The 6,821-nt window shown below is 45.0% G+C and overlaps 1 protein-coding gene across 1 annotated transcript in view; it reads left to right on the top strand.

Annotated features, from left to right (window-relative positions):
* Positions 1-5,844: 5,844 nt before the first annotated feature.
* Positions 5,845-6,821, top strand: part of ASB6 (ankyrin repeat and SOCS box containing 6) — a 13,447-nt gene continuing 12,470 nt past the window's right edge. The window contains exon 1 of the mRNA XM_018563515.1: positions 5,845-5,961. The gene's annotated coding sequence lies outside the window, so the exon portion shown is untranslated. The remainder of the gene's footprint in view (positions 5,962-6,821) is intronic.

Raw genomic sequence — 6,821 nt, 5'->3', positions numbered from 1 at the left:
AAAGGAGTTTATTGCCAAGAAGAGAAACGATGGTGATTAATCTATTGCAGAGCCGTAGCTAGCTCCTTTTGCGCCCAAGGCAAGAAAAGTACCCCTCCCAACAGGCGTGTGGCGTCATGTGATGTCATGCGCCCCGCCTCTTGCATACTTTTTACATTTTTGATTATTTATTTTTGATTATTTTTAATTTAATTTATTTTTTTACTGTTGGGGATGGGGGTGGGGGGCTTTGGGGACAAAGCCCCCTGATATTTCCCTTTTAAAATAGAAAAATAAATTGAGGATACAAAGTCCTCAATCTCTTTTTCTGCAGCCTCTGTTCTAAATGAATGTAAAGTACAGAGACTTCCCATTCATTCAGAAAATATTTAATATCATCCAATTTCTGAATGGGGAGAAGCCTCTTTACTGAGTGCTAGTACCCATTCAGAAACTCATGAATGAACAGGAAGTTATGTAAAGTACTTCCTGTTCATTCATAACTGGGGACACATAGTACTGTGTCCCCAGCTATTTACAAACACTGGAGTGATCCGCTGATCGCTCCAGTGTTTGCCCTGCACACAGACGATGGGTACATATCACTGATATGTACCGATCCTCCGCCGCTAGGCCACGCACACAGGGGGGCTCAGCCTGCAGCTTTTCCCCTGGATTCCCGCTGCTCTCCCAGGCAGAGGCAGCGGGGATCCGAGGAGAAGTGAAGGACGCGCTGAAGCCGGTGGGAGCAGGGAGGGGGAGCCGCTGTCACAGCAGCATGGCCGAGCGGTGAGGAGAGAGAGAGAGGCACCGGCTGTCAGATCCTGGCCGAGTGGCTCTCTCTCCTCACCGCTCTGCCATGCTGCTGTGATAGTGGCTCCCTCCTACCCCCCGCACGGCTGCAGCGCTTCCTTCACTCCCCTTGGATCCCTGCTGCATACAGATGGGGGAGAGCAGCAGGCTGCGCCCCCCGTGCGCCCGAGGCAAGAGCCTCAGTCGCCTCACACTCTGATCTACGGTGGAGAAAATACTGTGAGGAGAATGTACTATAAGGCCCCTTTCACACAGGCGGCATCTGTTCTGATCAGCATGGGATCCGCGAACAGATCCATGAACAGATCCCCGTCTGATCGGAGCAGTGTGTGAACGGAAAAGTGACATGTCAGTTCAGTTTTTTCCTCCATCTCGTGGATAAAACTGAGCTAAATAGACCCATGTTAGGTCTATGGGCAGTCAGATGTAAGCTGACATGTGTCCGTTCACATTTGCTTACTTCTAATTCGTCCCGTTTAGGTCCGCCAAAACAGAAATCTGTTCCATTTTGTTTTCAGACCTAGACAGACTCAGAGGTAATCACATATAAATGGACACGGGTCGGTTTACATTCCACCCGCCCATAGACTAACATTGAACTTCTGATCAGGTCAACCTGAAAAACTGACAGGAGCTGATCGGATTGCTGCGTAAAAGGGGCCTAAAGGAACGTTTTCCCACATTTTTGCAAGGAAAGTGAATGTTTTCACGTTTGAAATATTCTATATAGTGTGATAACCATTATTTTTTTTGTATGGATTAATTGTCACATACAAAGCACCAGTTTAAAATTGTCTCTGGGTATTCATACATATAGACACAATTGATGTTGTGGATTTGTGGAACAAAAACCCTTTTGTATGTTGATTTTGACATGCACAGAGGTTTTCGGTGGGGTAAAAACTAGGAGTGCACAGATAGTAGTATCAGTATCCGTGCCGATGCCGAGTATTTGGGCAAGTACTCGTACTCGTCCAAATGCTCCGATGCCTAGCCCGATACTTGAGATTCCGGTAATAGGAAGCCGGGCAGAGATTCATTACACGCTGCCCGGCTTCCGATTGGCCGGGAAGCCATCTCCATGTGTTTGTTTAACCATAATTTCCATCTTCCGCATTCATTGCACCTACACATATTATATACCGTTTTTTAAAGGACAAAATGGGCTTTAATTTGATGTGACATCTGCATATGTAAAATCTTATTTTTTTACAAAAAAATACAAAACAATTGAAAAAAAACCCCAAATTTTTCAGAGTTTTGGCAATAATAATGTGTACATAATTACACATCCACAAGTAGCTAACAGAAAGTAATTCATAATAAATGCTTTTATTTGTCCTGATTTATAGGGTATATCATATGTTTGGGATTTTAGTTTATTTTGGGAGTCAGAGGTCATAAAATGCAAGATGTGAAATACAATTTTAGTGTGGAACAATGGGAGAATGTGATATGTTTGTCTCCTATCTTTAATAGGCTCCTCTGCACTATATTTTATTATCTTTTTTATTAAACATATTTTTTAAATTATTTTAATAATTTAGTTAAGTTTTTTCCTTTTTTATTTTTTTTTTAAACAATAAAAAGCTGTTTAAAACTTTTTTTTAACAAAGGGGCACTAAATGGTAATTTTTAAACAGGGGCTTTGAAACTTACAGGGTTATTCACGAGAGGGTGAAGAGTTTGGAGAAGGCAGGAGAAGTGAACAGTCTAGGCCAGATTAGCTAATTTGGAAAAATTCTCCAATTCAGCTCACTTTCCAGTTCAGCGATGTTGTCCTAGATTGTTCACTTCTCCTGCCTTCTCCAAACCCTTCACCCTTTTGTAAATAGACCTGTTAGTATTCTGAGGAGACACTGTATTCTCCTCAGGGATACTTTGTATCACTTTTGTAAGACACTGATCCGGCTTGCAGCTCCACAACACAACACAGCCACTGAGCTGCAAGCCGGCTCAGTGGCTGTAACAGCGCTGTGATGGCTGTGATTGGCTATCGCAGTGATCACAGTGCTGGGACCCCCTAATTTGCTGTTGAGGGTCTGCCTCGGACACTGAGGGACCCAGCAACAGCACGAACTCAAAGAGCGTTGGTCACTCCATGGACCAGTGCTCATTTTACCGCATGATGGGATTATTCCGTCACCAGTCTTTAGTGAACTAAAAGATTGTGACAAAATAACCCCGTCATCGGTCAGGAAGGGGTTTAGTAAGTAAAACCAAAACTTTATTTGGTTTGTACAGATTGAGGAACTGTTCACATCCCTGTCAGGTTTTTATTGCTGCCTGTGTTTCTGCTGGGGAGACTCCCCACCCCGCAGCTATGTGTCACAAAGGGGTGGGGAACGCTCCTGCCACAACCACTGAGACTGTCGGGTCGGGAGGAGAAGGGAGTGATGGTCACAGTTTTCAGAAAGCTTGGGCAAATTTAGGAGATCTAGGCTCGCACCAAGCCCAGCCTCGTCACTAGTCGCAAGGACTGAAAGTGAGATAAAATCCAACATTTGGAGTTGTCACAAGAAAAGAAACAGAGGGAAAATTTTCCCATGGGGACACTTGTTTTGGTGAAAAATAAGAGAGCATTTAATTCTCTTTGGAGATATTTCCTCCCACTTCCTGTTTTGTCTACAGGACAGGAAGTGAAGGGAAATCTGCATAATTGAACACATGGCAAAAAAAACCATGGCAGAGCTTTTAACCATACTCTACTGTATCTAAAACTAAAATGAGAAAGTTTAGTTCACTATAAGCTTTAAATTTTAGATCATGTATACATACATTATATTGCCAAAAGTATTGGGATGCCGGCCTTTACACGCACATGAACTTTAATGGCATTCCAGTTCTAGTCCGTAGGGTTCAATATTGAGTTGGCCCGCCCTTTGCAGCTATAACAGCTTCAACCCTTCTGGGAAGGCGTCCACAAGGTTTAGGAGTGTGTCTATGGGAATGTTTGACCATTCTTCCAGAAGCGCATTTGTGAGGTCAGGTACTGATGTTGGAGGAGAAGGCCGGGCTCGCAGTCTCCACTCTAATTCATCCCAAAGGTGTTCTATCGGGTTGCGGTCAGGACTCTGTGCGGGCCAGTCAAGTTCCTCCACCCCAAACTCGCTCATCCATGTCTTTATGGACCTTGCTTTGTGCACTGGTGCGCAGTCATGTTGGAACAGGAAGGGGCCATCCCCAAACATTTCCCGCGAAGTTGGGAGCATGAAATTGTTCAAAATGTCTTGGTATGTTGATGCCTTAAAAGTTCCCTTCACTGGAACTAAGGGACTAAGCCCAACCCCTGAAAAACAACCCACACCATAACCCCCCCTCCACCAAACTTTACACTCGGCACAATGCAGTCAGGCAAGTACTGTTCTCCTGGCAACGGCCAAACCCAGACACGTCCATCAGATTGCCAGACAGAGAAGCGTGATTCGTCATTCCCGAAAACACGTCTCCACTTCTCTAGGGTCCAGTGGCGGCGTCCTTTACACCACTGCAACCGACGCTTTGCATTGCACTTGGTGATGTAAGGCTTGGATGCAGCTGCTAGGCCATGGAAACACATTCCATGAAGCTCTCTACACATTGTTGTTGTGCCAATCTGAAGGCCACACAAAGTTTGGAGGTCTGTAGCTATTGACTCTGCAGACAGTTGGTGACTTCTGCGCACTGTGCGCTTCAGCATGCGCTGACCCCGCTCTGTCATTTTACGTGGCCTACCACTTTGTGGCTGAGTTGCTGTTGTTCCCAGTTGCTTCCACGTTGTTATAATACCACTAACAGGTGACCGTGGAATATTTAGCAGCAAGGAAATGTCACGGATGGACTTATTGCACAGGTGGCAACCTATCCCGGTACCACGCTTGTAGTCACTGAGCTCCTGAGAGCGACCCATTCTTTCACAAATGTTTGTAGAAGCAGTCTGCATGACTAGGTGCTTTACTTTATACACCTGTGGCCGTGGAGGTGATTGGAACACCGGAATCAAATGATTTGGAGGGGTGTCCCAATACTTTTGGCAATATAGTGTCTATATGGGTGCACTTTGTACATCCAAATACAAACAATACAAATATTCTGCAGTTTGATGACAGGATTTATTGGCCTCCATGAACCACACAAATAAAACTGTTACTTCCCACACGCTTTTTTATTGCATACTGTAGTGGTCTCTGTATTACCATACTTTGTATTAGTAAAGAAGGTACGCTCAGGTGCATATCGGACCACAGGAACCAATCAACTTCAATCTTTAATTTTTTCCCCCACACAGCTTAGCAAATAAAAATGCAAAAGCTGATCGGCTGCTCTTCAGGTAAAACAAAAGTTTATCTCAGACACTTTTTATTATTTCCCTCCAATGTTTCTTTACTGGCACTAACAGCATTATACAGAGCTTCCTATCAATGTTACTGTTATACTGGTACTGGTATACTGTTGTCAGCTCATGTGGCAAATATTGTACACATTTGTTCCAATGAGGACATCCAATACTTTCCTTGGTGAGTGCAGCAGACTTTGATCCTTCTCATTTATGTCTGTGTTAAGAGTTTTGTGTCCATTGCCATAGACTAGGGAGGAAATTCTTCTCACCATACATCAATGTGGTGTGCTGGATTTCTGCTGCCATCTGCCGGTTATAGTGTGTATTGCAGTAATCTCCGCGCTCCCATCAGTATTACTGTTACTCTCTAGTGCCATCTTCTGGCTATAGTGTATATTGCAGTCATAGCTGTATTGCTGCCTGTACATTGCATAAAACTGCTGTCAGTCTAGTGCCCCCAGCTGGCCATAGTGTATATCGCAGTTATGTAATTCCTCAGTGCTCCGTATGACGCCGCCACCTGCTGGCCAGAGTGTATATCGCAGTTATGTATTTCTTTAGGGCTCCTTGTGCCGCCATTATCTCTCTGTCGTCACCTGCTGGCCATAGTGTTAATCGCGGTTATGTATGTCCTCCGTATGACGCCATTGTCTCTCTGCTGCCACCTGCCGTTGTATCTCCATGTTGCCGGTTCATTGCAGTCGTCTGTCTGCTGCCATCTGCTGAGCATAGTGCGCATTGCATTTTAGCCAAGTCACTGGTGTCTGTGTGACTGCTGATAACCCAGCCTCGCCCTCTGCTCGTTTTGGCTCGCAATTTCCGGTTCCGGTTCTGGGAGCTGAGGGCTGCAGGTGAGAGCTGCTCCAGTATGGAGTAATGGGGTGGAAGACTTAAGCGAGATGAACGCTCCCTTCCACCTCCGGGGTGCTGACCCGGGTCTTCCCATTAGGAGGTTGTGTCCTGCATGCAGGTGGTGTACAATGACGTTATCAGCCGGGGGTCTCCTGCTGGCTGGCCTCCTCCAGAGCTGTTACATTTCATTATTCTGCTTCTAGTTTTTAGGTAACTGAGCCATGGGAATATTTTCCTGAATCGTGCACTTATTTTGGGTCCTTGTCAGTTCTGCTCTGAGCTTATTTATGATCAGGCATATTGGGAGGGGGATTCGTTCTGGAGCAGTTACCCATAGCAACCATTCAGCTTTTCTCTTCACTTTGAGATTTGGAAATGAAACAGAGGAGCTGATTGGATGCCGTGGACTACTGCTCCAGCTTTTATGACCCCCTCCCCCTAGTAGTTTTATATTTACTAACATCCCCATTACAGATTCATTCTCATTCGTTGGGACACATAAATGTCACTAGGATGTGTAATCCCGATTGTTCAATGAAAACTTTTTATTGTATCCTTTTATTTCACTAAGGGGCCCATTTACAATACAATAATTGCACTCAAAATGCAAAAAGAAAAAAATGTGCATTTATTGTTTGCATTGTAGCCAGTAAGGCATTACAGCTGTGATCTGTGGATGGCGGGTGCAATGCTCTGGCTCCTGCAGACTGTTCCTCCAGCCCCTGTCTCTACCGAGGTACGGACTTTCTGGTATGGCGGCGGAGGAAGTAACCAATGGACTACAAGTGCTGTGACTTCACCATTGTACTCCTCTGAGATCTACTCTGCGGGAGCAGACGGGACTTCTAGGTTTCTCATT

Source organism: Nanorana parkeri, unplaced genomic scaffold (genome assembly GCF_000935625.1).
Source record: "Nanorana parkeri isolate BGI_ZX_2015 unplaced genomic scaffold, ASM93562v1 scaffold669, whole genome shotgun sequence".
Classification (NCBI taxonomy): domain Eukaryota; kingdom Metazoa; phylum Chordata; class Amphibia; order Anura; family Dicroglossidae; genus Nanorana; species Nanorana parkeri.
This window is presented reverse-complemented; position numbering and strand designations above follow the sequence as displayed.